We start from the raw sequence: 22,883 nt of genomic DNA, 5'->3' as shown, positions 1-22,883 counted from the left end.
TAAGTAAGTGAACACTTGCACCTACTAAATATTTTGAAAGTCAGTACATAAATATTATGTGTAAACTAGAGGCCTGGTGCACAAAAATTTGTGCACTCGGGGTAGGGGTGCCTCAGCCTGGCCTGTGCCCTCTCACAGTCTGGGACCCCTCAGGGGATGACCACCTGCTGGCTTAGGCCTGCTCCCCAGGGGATTGGGCCTAAGTGGCAATCAGACATCCCTCTGGCAGCCCAGAAGCCCCCGGGGGATGTCCACTTGCCAGCGGGGAGCAGACCTAAGCTACAGTCAGACATCCTTAGCGCTGCTGAGGAGGCAGGAGAGGCGCCCACCACCACCGCTGTACTGGCAGCCATCAGCCTGGCTTGTGGCTGAGCAGAGCTCCCCCATGTGGGAGCACACTGACCACCAGGGGGCAGCTCCTGCATTGAGCATCTGCCCCCTGGTGATCAGTGTGTGTCATAGTGACCAGTCATTCCCAGTCTTTCTGCTGTTAGGATCAGTTTGCATATTAGCCTTTTACTATATAGGATAGAGACCTGATGCACGGGTGGGGGCCGGCTGGTTTTCCCAGAAGGGTGTCCTGGATCAGGGTGGGGGTCCCCACTGGGGTGCCTGGCCAGCCTGGAAGAGGGGCTGAGGGCCGTTTTCAGCCTGGCCTGCAACTGAAGCTCCCAGCCTCTCCTTTTTTTCTTTTTTTTTTATTCTGAGATTTATTTACCTTCTATAATTGAAACTCTGTTGCCTTCACTGGCGCTCCCAGCTCTGAGGCCGCAGCTGGCTGAAAGCAGGTATCTGGGGTTTGTTTAGCTTCTGTAATTGGAACTTTGTTGTTTTTGGAGCTGTTGCTTTTGAAGCTCAGAGCCGGGCCACGGAGCAAACCTCCTGCTTGCTTCAGCTGCGTGGCTGACAGCCGCCATCTTTGTTGCCAGTTAATTTGCATATCTCCCTGATTAGCCAATGGGAAGCATAGTGGAGTTACGGTTAATTACCCTTTTTGTCTCTTATTAAATAGGATATTTATATATGGATTTATAATAGCATACATTCATATATACAAAACTAGAAGCCTGGTGCATGAAAATTCCCTCAGCCGGGCCTGCCCCCTCTCACAGTCTGGGAGCCCTCAGGGGTGGCAGGTGACCCGACAATCAGGGGAAGGTGATGCCCCCATCACACCTCTGCTGCTTCCACTGCCAGCAGCGCAAACCTCGGCCGGCCTGGTTACCTGAGCCTCGGGTGGCCCTGGTGGCTGGGCAGCCACCATCTGAGGTTTATTTGTGCCTTGGGCCAGCCCTGGTCGGCTGGGGGGCTGAGGGAACTGGGAGACTCCAGAAGCAGGCACCCCAGTAGGGCTGAGGGACTGGGTGCTGCCATCTTGTGGCTGTGAGTACCGCCATCTTTGAGGTTGTGGCAGTCAATTAGCATATTTCCTCCTTATTGGCTGTGGGAGCTGCCATCTTTGCGACAGTGTGACGGTCAATTAACATATTTACTCTTTATTAGATAGGATATGTATTGCATAAAGATAATAGTTATATATATACACACATATATACACACATATATATACATATACATATACATATACATATACATATACATATACATATATATATATATATATATATATATATATATATATATATATATATATGTATATAAAATATATTGGTGGCCCGGTGCATGGATTCATGCACCAGTGGGGTCCCTAAGCATAGCCTGCGGGGATCAGGCCAAAACCGGCAGTCCAATACCACCAGCCACTCTTACCTGCCATTTCTGCTTATCCCAGCTCTGCTGCGTCTGCCACCGCCGCTGCTCAGTAGGCTAGCTGCCGCTCTGCTGTGCTCTCCAGGCTGCGGCAGCCAGCCTGAGCCCTGTGTGTGGCACCTGTCAGTCAGCTGAGTGGTGCTCTCACCTTGCAAGTGCACTGACCACCAAGGGGGCAGCTCCTGCATTGACCGTCTGCCCTTTGGTAGTCAGTGCTCATCACAGCTACCAGCCAGTTGACTGGTCATTTGGTCATTCAGTTGTCCAGTCGCTTAGGCTTTTATATATATAGATAATTTACATTGAGGTTTCAGCATAATAATTTATTTAAGAAGTGTCATATACAGAGACTATATTAGAGATATATTCTATCTACTTAACATAGCTCAGCATGGAAGATATTAATGAAAATTGGCAAGGATTTAATATCCATTTGAACAAATCTTGACATATAAAGGCTAAAAATAAACTATTATAAAAATTAGGGAATATTTTTTCTCACGAAGATGTCATGTGGAAGCTACTAGATGAGTTTCTTCAGGCAACCAAAATGACTGGAGAAATGTTATTATAATAATTGATGCAAGCATAACTTTAGAACTAAAATGAAATGATGGTTGTAAGAAAAAGAGTGTCATGTGTTATGTGCAATTTGACAACATAGATAGAACAAAGTATCTTCAGGGACAATAGTGAGAGCATATAACATTTAAAATTAGTTTGGGATTGCTTCATGGCTATTAACAGAAATAAAGTTATTACAACAAATATTTGCTTAGGGACATGGAGAAGAAGCAAAAAAAAAAAGATTAGCCACTAAATTTAATGGATCTTTTACCAAAGAATAAAAGACAAAAATTGAAAAAAGAGGCAACTAAGGTTTTTATATAAATATATTACTATAAAAATAACCATAAGAATAAAAATTAAAACTCCCCTATAGGAATGAGAGCACAATAAAATAGAACACAGTGCAAAACTTTATATAAAATATACACATATATAAATGTTAGTTTTCAAATATAAGTCCAAAATTATTGATCATATCAATAAATGTAAATGGATGTAGCATACTGTTAAAATACAGGTATTTTCAAATTGGCTGACAAAGGAAAATTTAACACTTTTTTGTGTATAAGAGACAACTAAAAATAAAGAGATTTAGAATGGTTGACAATAAAAGAATGGAAAAATTACACAAAAAAAGAAAAAGTGTGTAAAATATATTTCAAAGAGAATGCTAGGAAATAGAAAGAAACATATTAATAATAGGTTTCTTTGGTTCATTTTTAAAATTCAAGACAGATTACCTATTGAAAATTTATAGAAGAGATACAGAGGATAATTCATAAAACAGAGCTTATAAATCTATCTGGAACTCTGAAATTCAATAACAGAAAATATATTTTTTTTCTTAAGGGCATATGGAATATTCACATAATATATCACATCTGATGTGATAAACACCCTGAAGAAATTCTAAATAGCAGATGTATCACAAAGGCACTCACTAACTGAAATGCAATGAAAGTTGAACTTAATAATAAAACCAGAAAACAAGACGGCACTTTTACCTAGAATGACATTTAAACCATGTCATTAAATAAGCCATTGGGTCAAATAGGAATACAAAATAATTTACATATATTATTGAAATTAGTAATAATGATAGAGTAATATTATGGGCAGATAAAACAAATACCAGATTAAAATCACCAGTATAGTAATAAAAATAAAGTTAACACTACACAGCAAAAATCTAGAAAGAACAGCAAAGTAAGCCAGGAAAAGCAGGTTAAAAAAAGAAAAGAAAAAGCAGTAGATAGGAATGAACAATGATAAAAGCTGAAATCATTTAGTTTATAAAGCAAATTGCAGAATATAATAAAGCTATTTTTCTTAAAGTAACAAAAGGACAAACAACTACCTAACCTAATTAAGAAAACTTAGAATGTAAATTCACAAAATTAGAAATGACAAGTCAAAAATAACCATAATAAACCACCAAAACATTCTTTAAAAAAAGAATAGAAAACTACTTGCTCAACTGAAGACCTAGAAAATAATGGATAAATTCACAGGAGAATTTTACTAAATCTTAAACTCTCAGATAATCTCAATATTATTATAAATTTTAGACCATGATAAAAAGTAAACTTTCCAAGTTTATTTTTTGAAAGAAATATATTGACCTCTTTACATTTTTAAAAGGAAACTTTAGACATATATTAATATCAATGCACAAAATCATAAATAAAATGTTAACAAACAGAATACCACAACAATTTAAAGATATAATATGTCTTAACCAGTGGGTTTTCTTCCAGGAAAGTTGTGTAATTTCATATTAGGAATTCCTTTCATGTAATCCATCATATTAATAGAGCAACGGGGGGGGGGGGGGGGGGAGAAAAACATGTGATTATATCCATAGAGTCAGAAAAAGTTTTTGATGGAGTCTAACATTTATTCATTATTTTTTTAAAGTGAACAAAATAAGGAATGATAGATACTTTCTTGACATGATGTGTTGTGTGTATGTGTGTGTGTGTGTGTGTATGTGTGTGTGAGTGTGTGCCTGAGCTCAAAAGTTAGCATTTTACTCAATGGTGAAATATACTGGAAGCTTTACTAAATAAGGAGCAGAAAGAAATGCCCATTTCATACACTGTAATTTAGAAATGCATTTAGACAACAACAAAAAACACATAATTATAAAAGTAAGAATTGCCGAAACCGGTTTGGCTCAGTGGATAGAGCGTCGACCTGCGGACTGAAAGGTCCCAGGTTCGATTCCGGTCAAGGGCATGTACCTTGGTTGCGGGCATATCCCCAGTAGGAGGTGTGCAGGAGGCAGCTGATCGATGTTTCTCTCTCATTGATGTTTCTGACTCTCTATCTCTCTCCCTTCCTCTCTGTAAAAAATCAATAAAATATATTTTTTTAAAAAAAAAAAGTAAGAATTAAAACTATTTACAAATAAAAAGTTGAAAAACCAAGATAATCAATGGACACTATAAGGACAAACTCTTTGGATATAGATACAAAGAAGTGCATCTACATATATAAAAGTCTAAGCGACCTTTACGACTGAACGACCAGAACCACCAGAACGACTGGTTGGCCAATCGCTATGATGTGCACTAATCACCAGGGGCAGACACTCAATGCAGGAGCTGCCCCCTGGTGGTCATTGTGCTCCCACAGCCAACCTCCTGTGGCCCCTCCCACTGGCCAGCCAGCCCCCATTGGCCCCTTGTGCTAAACCATTTGTAGAGACCTGCTTCTGGGTCGGAGTTTTGTATGTAGCAGATCAGCTCCCTCCCTGCAATCTATTGAAAGTCAGCCCTCTACACAAGGGTTTGTCTTGCTCCCATCCTCTCCCTACCATGGGGGCCACCTGCCTGCCATGGTGGTGGTGTGGTGGCAAGGGAAGGAGGAGGGGGGGGAGGCAGGGAACTGCGCAGTGGTGGGGCGCACACCAGCCTGGTGACTGTCGCTTCCTCTCCTGGGCTGGGATGGGGAATCAGGGTTGGGTGGAAGTGGACGTGGACCCTTCCGCAGGGAGGCCGAGGGCCAACTCCTCCTTGGGGCTGGCAGACAACTTCCTGCCGCCCCTTCCCCCTGCCCTCTCATGCACGAATTCGTGCACTGGGCCTCTAGCAAACATATAAAGCTAATAGCCCTTCTATATACAAAAAGAAATCAGCCTTGCCTGTGTGGTTCAGTGGTTGAGCATAGACCCATGGACCAAGAGGTCAAGGTTTGATTCCTGGCCAGGATACATACCTGAGTTGTGTGCTCTGTCCCCAGTAGGGGGTGTGCAGGAAGCAGCTGACCCATGATTCTCATCATTGATGTTTCTATCTCTCCCTCTCTTTCTCTCTCTGAAATCAATAAAAATATTTCTTAAAAGAAATCAGATAGAAGATAGAATACCTCATCTACAATAGCATAAAGATAGGAAAATACCTACATACAAATAATAACAAAGAATGTCCAAAGAACATATAAAAAACTATAAAAAATGATTCTGTAATTCAAAAAATAGACTTGAACAAATGGAAACACATCTTTGTTCAGACTCAACAGCAGAAAGACATCAGCTCTTCCTAAGTTAAATTACAAACAATATGATTCCAATAAATATACCCTCATTTAAGAAGTTATCATAAAAAATCATGTGAAAGAATTGAAAAACTGCATACTCAGGAAAACCCTAGCAAAGAAGAAGAAAGAAGAGTCCTACCAAATATTTTAAAGTAATTTATTTTCTTTACAATAGCATAATACCAGCTCATGGATAAACCAAAACAAAACAGAAGAGAAATTCAATCAATAAACCCAATTATATATCTAACTATAAGATATTTAAAAAGAAGCATATCATATTAGTGAGTAAAAGGATATGTTTTGAATAAGCGATTTGGAGATATAAAAAAAGGATAAAAACGATCAAGTCTCAAAATGGATCAGAAACCCAAGTGAAAGAAGAAAAAAATGATGAACTTTAATAGGTACTATAAGAAAACATTGGTGAAGTTCTGTATAGAGAGGGGATAGGTAAAGTCTTCCAAATTTTGATGCAAACTTCAGAATAATTAAGGGAAAAATAAATTTAACTGCATATCTTAAGATGTTTCCATGGCAAATGATGTCATAAAGGAATATTTAAAAAAAATAAATAAGTTGAGCCCTAACTGGTTTGGCTCAGTGGATAGAGCATCAGCCTGAAGACTGAAGGGTTCCAGGTTCGATTCCAGTCAAGGGTATGTACCTTGGTTGCAGACACATCCCCAGTAGAGGGTGTGCAAGAGGCAGCTGATCGATATTTCTCTCTCATGGATGTTTCTAACTCTCTATCCCTCTCCCTTCCTCTCTGTAAAAAAATCAATAAAATATGTTAAAAAAAAAGAATAAATCAGGAAAATATTTGCAACTCATATAAAAAAGAGTGTTAATATCTTGAATATACAAAGAACTTTTTAAAATAGAGGAGAAAAAGAACAAAGCTATTAAAAATGAAGTAAAAAATAGTTCATGGAAAAAATACAAATAACTCAGTCATATGAAAAGATGCCAACCATTCTCATAATGAGAAAAAATATATTAAAATTTACTGATATACTGATTTTTATGTGTTAAAATGGCAAAACTCCATAAAAAAAATAGCGAAGCTGTGAAGAAAAGTCACCCCCATCTGTTGCTGATTAGAATGCAAAATGGAGCCAACATGGAGGGGAATATGGCAATATCCAGCAATATTCCATATATACTTATCTTTTAGCTCAGCATTCCTGCTTCTAAAAATCTCACCATCAAAAATATGTGTGAAAGAGTGTACATAAGGCAATTCATTTTGGAACTATTTGTAACTACAAAATACATACGTAAAAAGGAGATTAGTTTAATAAACTATGGCATACAATGGACTATTACTATCAGCTATTAAAAATAAAGACTATCTCTATAAACTACAATAAAGTGAGACTCATGAGATTAATAACAGCAAAATGTATGAATGTCAGTTTGGTACATCACTATTTAAAAATGGCAATACAAGTATAAAAATACTTAGATTAGAAAAATAAAAGGATAAATATAAAATATTTTAAATGGTTCTCTACAATGATAGATAGAAAAAGAGTAAAGGGATCAAAAGTTAAAGTTAAACTTATTTGAATGTATCTTGTATTGTCTTTGGAACCATTTAAATATTTTACCTATGATATAACAATAAATATTAACATTTTATACCTAAGTATTTAAAAGTAAGTGAATCACACTGTTTTCCACAGAGGCTTCTGTGGAAAATAGTATGGAGTTTCCTCAAAAAATTAAAAATGGAACTTCCATTTGACCCAGTGACCCCACTTCTAGGAATATATACTAAGAAATCAGAAACACTAATTAGAAATGATATATCCACCCATATGTTCATAGCAGCAAAATTTACAATAGCTAAGATTTGTAAACAGCCTAAGTGTCCATCAGCAGATGAGTGGATTAAACAAACAGTGGTACATCTATACTATGCTGCTGTAAAAAAAGAAAGAACTCTTACCATTTGCACCAGCATGGATAGACTTGGAGAGCATTATGCTAAGTGAAATAAGCCAGTCGGAGAAAGATAAATATCACATGATCTCACTCATTTGTGAATTATAATGAACAATATAAACTGATAAACAAAAATAGATCCAGAGACAAAGAAGCATCAAACAGATTGTCAAATCTTAAAGGGGAGGCAGGGGAGAGTGGGTAGGTAGAAAGAGATCAACCAATGAACTTGTATGCATATATGCATAACCCATGGACACAGACAATAGGGTGGGGAAGGCCTGGGGTGGGGTGCAGGAGTGGGCTGGGAAAGGTCAATGGGGGAAAAGGGAACATATGTAATACTTTTATTTATTTTTATTTTTTAATTTATTTTTATTGATTTCAAAGAGGAAGGAAGGAGCAGAGAGAGATAGAAACATCCATGATGAGAGAGAATCATGGATTGGCTGCCTCCTGCAAGTCCCCCACTGGTGATGAGCCCACAACCCGGGCATATGCCCATGACCAGAATCAAACCTAGGACCTTTCAGTTCACAGGCTGACGCTCTATCCACTGAGCCAAATTGGCTAGGGCCATATGTAATACTTTTAACAATAAATATTTTTTTTAAAATAAAATAATTGAAACAAAATATCTTAGATATATTTTCCAGTTAACATTACTTCACAATGAAGATTTATTGCAAGTGGTGAAATAAAATAATTTCACTGTATATCCCTAGTGAAATATATGAGAGAAAAAAAGGACTGGAAGAAACAAACCTTAAAATTATTTTTGAGAAATTATATTGCTAGTGGTACTATGGGTCTTGCTATTCTGATTCTTGATTATGTTTTATAATCAAGAATCAAATAAGCAAATAAGTACCTATTTGATATTCTAATTTTGTCATTCCTGGTACTAATGAAAACTAGGATTTATAACATGGAATAAAAATAAGATAAAGTTGTAAATTGGACATCCTCCTATCTAATAATAGACAAACATGGTAATTGACAGTACCTTCGCTACGCTTCCCATTGGCTAATCAGAGTGATATGCAAATTAACTGCCAAAAAAGGTGGCGGTTAATTTAGATACGTAGGTGCAATTCTGGGAGGCGAAAGGGGAAGAACGGAAGAGGTCGCCTGCTGCTGACGGTGATCGGAAACCCAGGTGGCAGGCAAGAGCAGGGAGGCAGAGCAAAGGCGGCCCTCGAGACCGCCTTTGCCCTGCCCGCCAGCCTGTGATCAGAGAACTGGGGCCGCCTTTGCCCGCCCCCAGGCCAGTGATCAGAGAAGCTGGTTGGGGCAGGGAAGAGGCGGCCACCAGCAGCCGCCTCTTCCCTGCCCCGCCTCAGCCGTTGTTCGGAGAAGTACCAGTATTTTTTTTTTTTCAAAGTACCTGTATATTTAATAATTTCTTGACATGGTAAAAGAATTTTACATTATGATCCAAGGGTGGTGGGGTGAGGAGAAGGAGCAGCAGAACAATCCAAGAAACAAAAAGGGAAACAGAAATGCATGGTGGAAGGGATTTGAAGGGTGGGTAGGGGCATTGTGCAACTAAAATGCAATTGGTTTGTTACTGAGCACTATTCATGGGAAGACAGCATCCTGACTCCTTCTCTATACAGCATATTGGGAGTAAAAATGATGCATGCAGCTGGAAATATGATTAGGGGTTGGAAGACAGATAGGGAAAGAAGAAATCAGAAATAGACACTGAGAGAGTCACTGGCTGGCTGGCTGCAAATACTGACTCTCCAGTAATGATAGAATAAAAAAATGGGGGATATCTCTGGAAGATTCAAGAGATAGGGGGCAACTCTTCTATGGTTTTGACTTGCCCAGCAGATTTCCACATACACATGTGTACATGCCTATGTTTGCAAGCACACACATATACACATAACTGACTGCCCTCCCTGGAAGCACAGAAGAAGAAGAAGCCACCAGAAGAAGAAGCTGCCCACCTTTGGTCCAGGCGCCAGCGCCTGCAGCTGGCTGCAGCCCAGGAGATGGACAAGCCACCCGCCTGAGGTCCCAGGCTGCAGCCACCTGGAGAAGCTGCCAGCCCTGTGGTCCAGGGCGCCAGCGCCTGTGGCCAGGGAAATAGGTTCCCTCTTCTCCTACTGCAGTCATTACTTCAATATTCCCCTTCTGAATTTCTGTCCTGTGCTGCAACACAACTCCACTTTACATCGGAAGGATACAGAACAGAGAGAACAGTGTTAAAAGCTTACATTTTTAAGCCGGTAAGGTTGGTACTTAAACATATCAATGGAAAACTAGAGTCCTTAAGGTAACAAAGGCTACAAAGGACAGGGACAGCGCATGACTTATTATATCCAGCAATCCATATGGGGACTGAAAACTTTGCAATGATGACAATTAGTGAAGATATGAATTAACTAAAATAGTTGACAGGGACAATTCTTCCATATTTGAAAATATCTACATCAAATCTGTTTAAATAGATTTTCATCTGCATAATATAACACATTCTGACAAGACCACCACCACCACCAGTGTGGTCAGTGTTGTGCCGATAAATGTTTAATAACAGAGGGACACCCCCCCCCCCATGAGTGCACAAATTTTTGTGCACCGGGCTACTAGTGTTAAAATAAAAACTCTTGGTACTTAAATGTCCCATTTTCTAAATTGTCCATAAAACATTCATATTAGTATAAACTCATGTTTCTGAATTTCTATCACCATGAGCTCATAATTTTTAGTCTGTATATATTGAAAGTTCTGCTAAACAAGCACCAATTCAGGGGTAATGAACAAACTTAGTGTCCAGATTGGCATCCCTCAATATCATCTCTCACTTACTCCTCCAAGAAATATTTGGGACAGAAAATGTACAAATTGAGCTTGAATATATTATCATACCTGAGCTTGCTATAATTAAGGATGGATCAAAGGGATTTAAAAACCAATTACAAGAGGTCCCCACTGGCTAAATTTAAAAAATCTGAGCAGCAATAAACACATTAACAACAATTATAAAATCTGTTTAAATCTCTGAATTTTAAATATTTTTATATGTTTTATTTATTTTACTGAGAGAAGAAGAGAGAGGAAGAGGGAGATAGAAACATCTATGAGAGAGATGTTTGGCTGCCTCCTGCATGATCCCTACTGGGGATCGAGCCTGCAACCTGAGCATGTGCCCTGCCAGGAATCAGGAGAAACAGGTACCTTTTGGTTCATGGGTTCACACTCTACAACTAAGCTACACTGGCCGAGCTTGGATTTAATTACCATAAACATTTCACAACTGTTATTACTTTAATTCTCCCATCAATATTTTTAGATCAGCAAAACAGGTAATGTCATTGTGTCAGTCAGGGTTCCTGCAGGAAACAGGCAGTGTGTTTGAAATAGAGACATTTGAGAAGGGTTTATTCACAGCAAGACTATTTGCCAAAAAAATAAATAAATAAATAACAATTAAAAAAAATGGGCAAATCATAATGAATGGCACTTGTCTGAATTGTCAGATGCTGTGAGCAGAGTGGTGACCTTCAGTCAGAGGGAAGTAATCTTGCAAAGAAGGAACCAGATGAAATTGATTTTGACCTTACTTCCTCTCTCCTTTTAGTCTTTCCTGCCAAGGCCATCATTTGCCTGCCCCAAACCAAGTCAGAAAGCACAGGATCTTTTCTGTGACCCAGAGAGGTTAGCTTCCCAGACAAAATAGGGTGAGAAAAGCTGAGAGTGGCTCTGAAGAGCTGATAGAAGATACCCAGCACAAATATACACATTCTATAGATTCAGGTCAATAAACACTTTGATCCATTGCATTGTTATTATAACCACCAAATTGAGAAAGAGGACTCCATAAGACATAATCAGAAAATAATTTTATCCCCCAACCACAAGAATTCACACTTTTCAGTAGAAGTTCTTGTTTTCTATTTCTCGAATCCAAACAAAGGCAAGTACTATATAGCTCTACTGGTCACACTGAAATAATAAATAACCCTTTGGTCGCTTTTATTAAAAAATCAATCATATTTAAGTAATTAAAATATTCTTATGGCTTAGCTCAAACCACAAATATGAAAGTTTCTCCTTTTCAAGCTAGAGAGTTGCAGTGGGAAGAGGTTGCAGTCAGTTTATCCTCATCTCTTCCTCTAGCACAGTGACCTAGCTACTTCTCTCTCCAATGTTGGGGATTGGCAGCGGAGAGGTAAAGAAAAGTGTTAGTTAACTGACACTACCATGACCTGGCTTTAGTGCCCTCTGGGTTCATTAAATGCTCAATGTTGACTCCTTATCAAGGGGTGTTTTTGTCGGGTCATTGCATAACTTTATTAGAAACATTGATATAAATGAAATAACACTTGCCTTCAGCCATGCTTCTCTTTCAGCAGGTCAGTTTTGCTTCTCACCCTACATCTAATGCCTTCATTTGTCACCACCACCAGCATCCTGCTGAGGTTGCTTCACATAACCCCTGGCAGAAAGCCCTTTGGGCAAGGTTCATTTTATAATTAACCTAAACCAACTCTACCCACATGCATCTGCTCTACAGAAAAACCACACCCTTGACTCTGGTCACAGTGAAGATGTTTTTTATGTAACCATCTCCTCACTCTGGAAGATAGCCAATTCTCACAGCTTCTTGCCTTTTCCATTTCATAGACTGTGTTCTATCAGGTCTACATTGCTTCAACAGGTATATGTCAAGCTCTCTGAATGGTTTCTTTGAAACCATTCCTCTCTATGAAAGAGGAGGGAAAATGCTCCTGTTCTCCAATAACCTGGTCCAGAGAAATTTTCCTTCTTTACCTATTCAACATCGTTCCTTCTATTGGATTAAAGTTGGAAAAACCAGTTTGTAGCAATCTCCTGTTCAAATACTGCTTAAGTCTAGAACTTTACTTTGGAATGCAAGAGGCAATGGCAATACCATTCTTTTTATTTATTTATTTTTTTCTCCTCAGCTTTTTTGGGTTACAGCCAAAACTGAGATACCAAAACTGAGGTAGAAAGAATCTGACATTCACATTCTGGTACAGTTTTTACTTAATTCATACAGTACCCTAAGATCTTATCTCATTTTATTGGCGTATTTTCAGGGAGATAATATTATTTCCCTTCCTAGAATATCAGGCTGCTTAACTCTTAAGTCCAATGACTTACACTTAAATAAGCTGCTCTGAAAAAGAAAGTAAAGTTTTATGTGACGAAGACCCTTGTCCAAATCCAGGAACAGTGAGGTTCATTGCAATGTATGTATTGAATAAAAAGTTTTGCGAAAATATATGGGTTTCAATTCTAAGCCAGACATGAAGTTCAGACTGAAGTTGAGAATAGCAGTTCTAGCTTCACTTTGTCAATTATGATTGCCTTTCTTGATGACAGCCCCAAAGATTAAAGTTAAAAGTCCTAACATATCATTTTTCTTTCTGATTCATTGTAAAGCAATGCTGCAGGCCAAGGCTAGCAAAGGTATCTCATGATATTTGCTATTTCTTTCCAAGTCTTATTTGATAATCCCTGAAGAGATTAGTTCAAAATTGGCCCCATTTCAGAGTGATGAACACTGCAAAAGAATTCAGAGTGTGGTGCCCTATTTCCATGCTTCCTTCCTCCTAGCTGAAAAGCCTGGCAGTACCACAGGAAACTCGCTTGGGGAAAATGAGTTTAGGCCATTTTTTTCACAATAGCAGCTCTTGCTTGCCTCTCTGCATCTCAGTGCAACATCAGAATGAGAAAGTCCCATTTTCTTTTCTCCCTACCCTGACTCATATATAAAGGTTTAAAACTTTCCCCAAAAAAGACAATCATTGTTTCCATATATGGACTCTTGAAATGTGCATTACCCACTTTCTCCCTCAAAAAAAAAAATTTTAAAAAAATCCAGGAGGCATTTTTGTGTAAATCCATTTGCTAGATAGAAGTTTCATTAGGCCCTCAAAGAGGTATATGAGATAAGCAAATGGAGATTTCCTCTCCCCTCTTCTATAGCCCTACAGCAGTTTTCAAATTAACCATGCCTGTGTTATTTTACACTGAACCATTTAAATGTCATTATTTGATTCCAGTGCTGTAATTATGTCATTATTTGATCCAGTATTTCTGAATGCCTGTTCATATGGCCCACTCCTTGGAGTAATACTTTAGAAGCTGATGTCATATCTAATCAGCACCATCACCATACACTTAAGAGAATTTTTTTTAAGATTGAATTACCACTCTTGAGAGAATTCCCAAAGTCATAAGTCAACTTTCTCCTTATGAAGTAGCACCATCTTTCATCATTCTAAATGTATCCCACTTATTAAATCTTATCTTTCCCAGCCTCATATTTTCCATGTAGAGGAACTTCAGGTAGTGAAAGACTAAAGTTCCTCTTATTCGTACCTTCCCAAAGGAGAATTACTTATTTTTATGATAAGTCAGTGTAGGAGGAGGAGTTGAGCATGTCTAGCTCATCCCCTTTCTTCCTATTTTTATTGGATAACTATGAATACTTGTGTAAATCTGTCTAATCCAGGGAAGAAATGTAAGGCAGTCCTTGTAAATACAGATTAAAGCCATATTCTACATTCAGCTTGATCAAAAAGACATTCTGATTTCTATGCATTGATTATTCATATCTTATTTCTCTGTTGTTTCTCAATGTGGACTTGGGGTCAAAAGACAATATATATTGGCCCCTAAAAATAAAATATCATCACTCAGATGTAATGTGGTCCCTCCTTATTCCAGCATTCTGGAATTAGAATTTAAACATGACCCTGTTGACTTTGTCATTCTTTCCACGGCCTTGCTGAGTCCTTATTTTTAGTCCGTCCTCATCCATCAGTCCTTCCAAGCTCATATATTCTGTCTTCCTATAGTCATTTTTTTTATTTTATTAATTTTTATTGACTTCAGAGAGGAAGAGAGAGGGAGAGAGCTATAGAAACATCAACGATGAGAGAGGATCACCAATTGGCTACCTCCTGCATGCCCTCTTCTGAGGATAGAGCCAGAAACCTGGACATGTGCCCTTGACTGGAATCAAACCAGGGACTCTTCAGTCCACAAGCTGACGCTCTATCCACAGAGCCAAACTGGCTAGGGCCTATAGTCATTTCTTAATTCCATCATTTAATTTTAAATTATGATCATCAAGATCGCAGGATTCAGGGGTCACCATTTGTTTTATTGTTTCCACATGTGCTGTAAGATTTTCCTGGAACCCCCAAAATGAGTGCAATCTCTTCTGTGGAATCCCAGAGCATTTCAAATCTCACTGTATTCAATATCTATTGCTATGCAAACAAGTTTCCCAGAACTTACCAGGGTAAGACAATGATAAACATTTATGTCCTCACACAGTTTGTGTGCATGAGGAATCTATAAAAAAATCTTGCTGGGTGCTTCTCACTCAGGGTCTCCCCCAAGGTTGCAGTGAAAAAGTTAGCCAAGGCTGCAGTCATCTGCAGGCTGTGCCTGGGCTCAGGACAGCCATTTGAAAAATGGCTCACTTGCAAGGCTGACAGCAGGATGTCTCAGTTCCTCACTAGCTGCTGGCAGGAGGCCTTAGTTCACAGCCACATAAACCTCTCTGTAGGACTGTGAAAGTGTTTTTAGGAAATGGCAGCTGATTTCCCCTAGAGTGAGTGATCCCACAAAGCAAGGTAGAAGCTGCAGTCTTTTTTATTGCTTAGGCTGGGAAGTCACACATCATCATTTCCACAATTTACTGTTGGTTACAGAGATCAGCCCTGGTTAATGTGAAAGGAGACTGTATTATGGTAGAATTCGTGGAGCTTGACCACTATATTCATCTAAGCTTTATAGAGTAATAATTTAATTTCACATTTTACTAATATAAATCACTAAACTATTTAAAAGAACATCTTTCATTATTATTACCATATCTCCCCCCCCTTTTGCATATTACTCAGTGTTGGTGAAGCTGCATGCCTTTCTTAAAAGGAACTAAGCATTTTATTGCCCCTTTAAGATGCAGCAACAGAACAGACTACATATTTTTAGGGAATACTCTCCACACCCTAATTTCTACCTTTCTTTCTTGGAACTCAAAAGCAAGATCAATAAAAGTTGTGATGTTTCCAGTAATAGGGGGGTAAAGTATTTAAGTTCAAATGAAACACCTATTAAAATTAATAAAGTGCCTAACCACAAATAAACCTTAACATATTTAAAGGCTTGGCTATCATATAGCACATGTTCTCAGACTATGTACTTAAATAATTAAAAGGATAATCAAAAAAAGAAGGTACAATCTCAACTAATTTTTTGAGGATAACATTATCTGGACAATAATTCAGTAATGTATCAAGAAGAGGATACACCATTATCATGTTGGGTTTATCACAAAAATATAGTGTAAGAGTGACTTGCTTCAGAAAGTAAATTAAGAGAGGTAACAAATTAAAGAAATAGAAGCATATCATGAATAAATGCAAGAAAAACATTCAGTAAGATTAAACATCTACTAATGATCGAAATCACCAGTAAACTAATAATAGAAGGGAACTCTTTTTAACCTAGTAAGGGACCCTTATTTAAAAAACTTAAAATATATTATTAAATGATAACACAACAAATCTAAAAAATATGGAAGGTCTTTATGGAGAAAATTATAAAAATGAATAAGAAGGCAAAAGGTAACCTAAGTAAATGATCTTGGATAGTGAAGTTTAATATCATAAAAGTTCCAGTTCTCTCCAAATTGACTTATACCTTAGATTCAATACAATTGCAGGTAAAACTACAAAAAGGATTTCCCATAAAATTTGACAAATTAAACCTAAACTTTATAAATAATTAGGTATAAATAAGGGAAAAAAAAGAACTTGATCCCTATTTTATCCTATTAATAAAAATAATTTCAAAAGTGTTAATAAGGTAAATGTGAAAGGCAAATCTAAAAAAGATTTTAGAATAACATAGGAGAACATTTTCACAACATTGAAGTAGAGATAATAAACAAAATGTGAAAATATTGATAGAGTTGGGAGGCTTGGGGAGAAAAGTGAAGGGATTAAACAAATAAGCAAAAAGAATCTCATAGACACAAGAGTATGGTGATTACCAGAAGGAAAGGGTGATGGTGGGAGGTAGGAGAGGGTATGGGGGGGATATATGAGTGATAGAATGAGACTTGACTTGGGGTGGTAAACACATAATACAATATCTAGATGATGTATTACAGAATTGTACACCTGAAACATATAATTTTATTAATAAACTAGAGGCCTGGTACACGAAATTCATGCACGGAGGGGGCGGGGAATCCCCTCAGCCCGGCCTGCACCCTCTCCAACCCGGGACCCCTCAGGGGATGTCTGACTGCCAGTTTAGAGTCTAAACCGGCAGTCAGACATACCACTTGGAATCCAGGACTGCTGACTCTTAACTGCTCACCTGCCTGATAACCCCTAACCACTCTGCCTTTCTGCCTGATCACCCCTAACTGCTCCCCTGCCAGCCTGATCACCCCTAACTGCCCTCTCCTGCCAACCGGGTAACCACTAACTGCCCTCTCCTGCTGGCCTGGTCACCCCTAACTGCCTCTACCTCAGCCCCATCACCATGGCTTTGTCCGGAAGGACATCCAGATGGATGTCCAGAAGATGCCTGGTTTAATTAGCATATTACCCTTTTATTAGAATAGATGTCACTCCAATAAATTCAATAAAATTTTTAAAAATATAAATTAAGCCGAAACCAGTTTGGCTCAGTGGATAGAGCGTCGGCCTGCGGACTGAAAGGTCCCAGGTTTGATTCCGGTCAAGGGCATGTACCTGGGTTGCGGGCACATCCCCCGTGGGGGATGTGCAGGAGGTGGCTGGTCGATGTTTCTCACTCATCGATGTTTCTGACTCTCTATCTCTCTCCCTTCCTCTCTGTAAAAAATCAATAAAATATATTTTAAAAAATACATAAATAAAAAAATATAAATTAAAATAACAACATTAAAAAGTTTCATAAAAGATACAATTAAGACTAACCACAAATGGGAAAGGATATTTGCACAGTATATGAAACTCTCCTACAAATCAATATTTAAAAGAAAAACAAACCAATAGAGAAACAGGCATTAGACAAACAGGCACTTCCAAAAGAAGAAATTCAAGTGGGCAATACCCAAATAAAGAGATGAGCAACTTCATTAGTATTCAGGGAAGGCAAACTAAAACCACAAGGAGGTACAATTATGACAGCATGAAGTTGACAAAATTAAAAGAATTAGCATAAATTTGAAATAATAGGAATGTTCATGCACTACTCTTGGATATGTAAATTGGCACAACTTTGGAAAAAAAGTTCTGGCACTATATAATAAAATTACATATAGACATAGCTAGCAATTCTACTAAAAATTATACTATAAAGAAATCATGCCGAAACCAGTTTGGCTCAGTGGATAGAGCGTCGGCCTGCGGACTGAAAGGTCCTGGGTTCGATTCCGGTCAAGGGCATGTACCTGGGTTGTGGGCACTTCCCCAGTGGGGGATGTGCAGGAGGCAGCTGATCGATGTTTCTCTCTCATCGATGTTTCTAACTCTCTATCCTCTCTCTTCCTCTCTGTAAAAAATCAATAAAATATATTAAAAAAAAAATCGTTAAGTGCACTACAGGTTTGTGTAGCAACATTTTCAGGTGAACAGTACATAACAATAAAAACAAAAAAATACCTCAAAATTTTATCCACTGTAGAATGTATAAATAAGCTGTTATATATTCATACAATAAAATATTATACAATTAAAATAAAGCAACAGCAGTTATGCATGTTGACATAGCAAATCTCAAAACCTAATTATTCATTGAAAAAGTAAAGAAGACTTCTAAATACATGCCTTTTATTTTTTTAATATATTTTTATTGACTTCAGAGGGGAAGGGAGAGGGATAAGAGGGAGAGAGTGATAGAAACATCAATGGTGAGAGAAAATCATTGAGCAGCTGCCTCCTGCATACACCTTACAGGGGATCCCCTGGCATGTGCCAGGACTGGGATGAACCATGACATTCTGGTCAATGCTTAACCACTGAGCAATGCTGGCAGGACTAAATACATAACTTTTAAATACAATTCTAGAATCATATCAACTAGAGAGTTTTAAAGAATATGCATGGATTATAAGGAAAATCAAGGGAATTATTAGACCAAACTTCAGTCTACAGATTCCCTCTGGTTCTGAGCCATAAGAGGAAGGGAGCATTGGAGACTTCTAAGGTACTGGTTGCATTCTGCTCCTTAATTTGGTACTATCAATAGAGATGTTCATTTTATTTTTCTTTAAACTGAATAATTTATAAATTTATAAACTCTTTTGTATGTGTGAAGTGATTCTCAATAAAAGGTTTAAGTACAAATTTTCTAACTTGCTTTAGGATGTAAAACATTTTCAGAAATTGAATTAAAAAAATATAAATGTTAAGAAAATCCTATTAGGAATAGAAAGTCTATATTTTAGTGTGAAGTTTAAAGTTATATTTAAAATAAAGAGTCCAATTCTTTCTATATTAGTTTGATAGATATTATTTATCCTTAAACTACTTTCAGAATAGTTTAGAATGGAAAAGGTGGATTGGGTTAAATGGATATCTAATTTAATAAAAGACAAACATGGTAATTAACCGTACCTCCGACATGCTTCCCATTGGCTAATCAGGACGATATGCAAATTAACTGCCAACCAAGATAGCAGCCGGCAGCCAGGCAGCTGAAGTGAACAGGAGGCTTGCTTGCTCCAGTGATGGAGGAAGCCGAGGTTCCCCACCTGCCGCAGCCCAGCTCTGAGCTGCACTCTAAGAAACAATGTTGCAATAATAGAAGCTAAACAAACCTCAGATACCTGCTTTCATCCAGTGAGGCCTCAGAGCTGGAGCTACAACAGTGTTTCCATTAAAGAAACCATACAAACCCCAGATACCTGCATTCAGCAGCTGAGGCCTCAAGATGGAGCCAGCCTCAGAGCTGGAGCCAGCTCTCAGCTCAACTGACAGCCATAGAAGGTAAATAAATCCAAGAAAAGAAAAGAAAAAGAAAAGAAGGAGAGGTTGGGAGCTTCAGTCGCCCGCCAGCCTGAAAACGGCCCTCAGCCCCTCACCCAGACTGGCCAGGCACCCAAGTGGGGACCCCCACCCTGAAGGGGGTGTGACCAGCTGCAAACAGCCATCAGCCCCTCATCCATGCTGGCCAGGCACCCAGGCGGGACCCCCACCCTGATCCGGGACACCCTTCAGGGCAAACCAGCCGGCCCCCACCCGTGCACCAGGCCTCTGTCCTATATAGTAAAAGAGTAACATGAAAACTGACCCTAACAGCAGAAAGACTGAGAATGACTGGTCACTATGACACACACTGACCACCAGGGGGAAGACACTCAATGCAGGAGCTGCCTCCTGGTGGTCAGAGTGCTCTCACATGGGGAGCTCTGCTCAGCCACAAACCAGGTTGACGGCTGCCAGTACAGGGGTGGTGGTGGGAGCCTCTCCTGCCTCCTCAGCAGCGCTAAGGATGTCTGACTGCAGCTTAGGTCTGCTCCCTGCTGGCAAGTGGACATCCCACTAGGGCTTCCGGGCTGCCAGAGAGATGTCTTATTGCAATCTTAGGCCCAATCCCCCGGGGAGCTGGCCTAAGCCAGCAAGTGGGCATCCCCTGAGGGGTCACAGACTGCAAGAGGGCACAGGCTGGGCTGAGGGACCCCCCCCCCCCGGGAGTACACAAATTTTTGTACCCCGGGCCTCTAATATATATATATATATATATATATATATATATATATATATATATATGTAATCTAATAATAGAGAAACATGGTAATTAACCATAACTTCACTACCCTTCCCATTGGCTAATCAGCGAGATATGCAAATTAACCTCAGGCAAGATGGCGGCCGGCAGCCAGGCAACTGAAGCGAACATGAGGCTTGCTTGATCCACTGATGGAGGAAGCCAAGGTTCCCCACATGCTGCAGCAAAGCTCTGAGCTCCGGATGCAACAATGTTGCAATTATAGAACCTAAACAAACCCCAGATACCTGCTTTCAGCCAACACGGCCTCAGAGCTTAGAGCTGCTAGTGATGGTAACAGAGTTTCAATTATAGAATCTAAACAAACCCAGATACCTGCTTTCAGCCGGCAACGGCCTCAGAGCTGGAGACGGCTCTCAGCTCCAGTGACAGCTATAGAAGGTAAATAAATCCCAGAATAAAAAATAAATAAAAAAAGAGAGGCTGGGAGCTTCAGTCGCCCACCAGCCTGAAAACAGACATCAGCCCCTCACCCAGACTGGCCAGGCACCCCAGTGGGGACCCCCGCCCTGAAGGGGGTGTGACCAGCTGCACACAGCCATCATCCCCTCATCCAGGCTTGCCAGGCACCCAAACGGGACCCCCACCCTGATCCGGGACACCCTTCAGGGCAAACCATCCAGCCCCCACCCATGCACCAGGCCTCTATCCTATATAGTAAAGGGTAATATGCAAACTGACCCTAACAGCAGAAGGACTGGGAATGACTGATCACTATGACACACACTGACCACCAGGGGGCAGACGCTCAATGCAGGAGCTGCCCTCCGGTGGTCTGGGCACTCTCACATGGGAGGAGCTCTGCTCAGCCACAAACCAGGTTGACGGCTGCCAGTACAGGGGTGGTGGTGGGAGCCTCTCCTGCCTCCTCAGCAGAGCTAAGGATGTCCGACTGCAGATTAGGCCTGCTCCCCGCTGGCAAGTGGACATCCCCTGAGGACTGCTGGGCTGCCAGAGGGATGTCTGATTGCCATCTTAGGCCCAATCCCCCAGAGAGCAGGCCTAAGCCAGCAGGTGGTCTTCCCCTGAGGGATCCCATACTGTGAGAGGACACAGTCCGGGCTGAGGGACCCCTCCTCCCTCCCGAGTGCACAAATTTTTGTGCACCGGGCCTCTAGTACAAAAATTTGTGCATTCTGGGGTGAGGGGAGGGTCCCTCAGCCTGGCCTGTGCCCTCTCGCAGTCTGGGACCCCTCGGGAGATAACGACCTGCTGGCTTAGGCCTGCTCCCGGGTGGCAGAGGGAAGGCCCAATCCCTAGGTGCAGTCCCTGGTTGGGCTCAGAGCAGGGCTGATTGGGGGGTTGGGGCACCGCCCTCTGTCACGCAGAGAGCAGGGCCCATCAGGGGGGTTGGGGCTCCATACCCTGTCACGCACAGAGCAGGGTCAATAAGAGGGTTGGGGAGCTCCCCCCGTCACTCACAGAATAGGGCCAACAGGGGAGTTGGGGCACCGTCCCCTGTCACACACAGAGCAGGGCGGATCAGAGGGTTGGGGCACTGCCCTCTATCACCCACAGAGCAGGGCCGATCAGGGGTTGGGCCCCACCACTGTCACACTCAGGGCAGGGCCAATGGGGAGGTTATGGCTCTACCCCATCACACACAGAGCAGGGCCCATGGGCGAGGGGGGGTTGGGTCGCCGCCCTCTATCACCTACAGAGCAGGGCCAATCAGGGGGTTGGGGCGCTGCCACTCTCACACTCAGGGCAGGGTCGATCAGGGTGTTGGGGCGCCGCACGCTATCACACACAGAGCCTCAGCGCGATCAGGGGTTGGGGAGCTCCCCCCTATCAGGCACAAAGCAGGGCTGATCAGGGGGTTGGGGCGCCTTCCCCTGTCACAAACAGAGCAGGGCGGATAGGGAGGTTGTGGCCCCGCCCCCTGTCACACTCAGAGCCGCAGGGCGATCAGGGGGTTTCGGCGCTGCCCCCTGTCATGCTGATCCCACTGCCAGGAGGCCTCACGGCTCCGCTGATCCTGGTGCTGAGGGCTGCTTTCAGGCTGGCAGGTGACTGAAGCTCCCAACCGCTCCTTTTTTTCTTTTATTCTGGGACAGCTTTAGTTCTGACTCCAGCTTCGAAGCCTCCGCTGCTGAAAGCAGGTATCTGGTTTATTTAGGTTCTATAATCGAAACTCTGTATCAATTCCAGCTCTGAGATCCCGGCTCACTGAAAACAGGTTTCTGGGGTTTTGTTTAGCTTCTATATTTGTAACTATGTTTCAAACTGCTATCTCAGAGGCCGGCAAGGCAGGCGGGGAATGT

General features: G+C 40.7%; 1 protein-coding gene across 1 annotated transcript in view; it reads left to right on the top strand.

Moving 5' to 3' along the window:
• Window positions 1-22,883, top strand: part of OSTN (osteocrin) — a 49,612-nt gene that overhangs the window by 15,914 nt on the left and 10,815 nt on the right. The window lies entirely within an intron of this gene.

This window comes from Myotis myotis, unplaced genomic scaffold (genome assembly GCF_014108235.1).
Source record: "Myotis myotis isolate mMyoMyo1 unplaced genomic scaffold, mMyoMyo1.p scaffold_m19_p_2, whole genome shotgun sequence".
NCBI lineage: Eukaryota > Metazoa > Chordata > Mammalia > Chiroptera > Vespertilionidae > Myotis > Myotis myotis.
The sequence above is the reverse complement of the archived record's forward strand: the minus strand, read 5'-3'. Positions and strand labels throughout refer to the sequence as shown.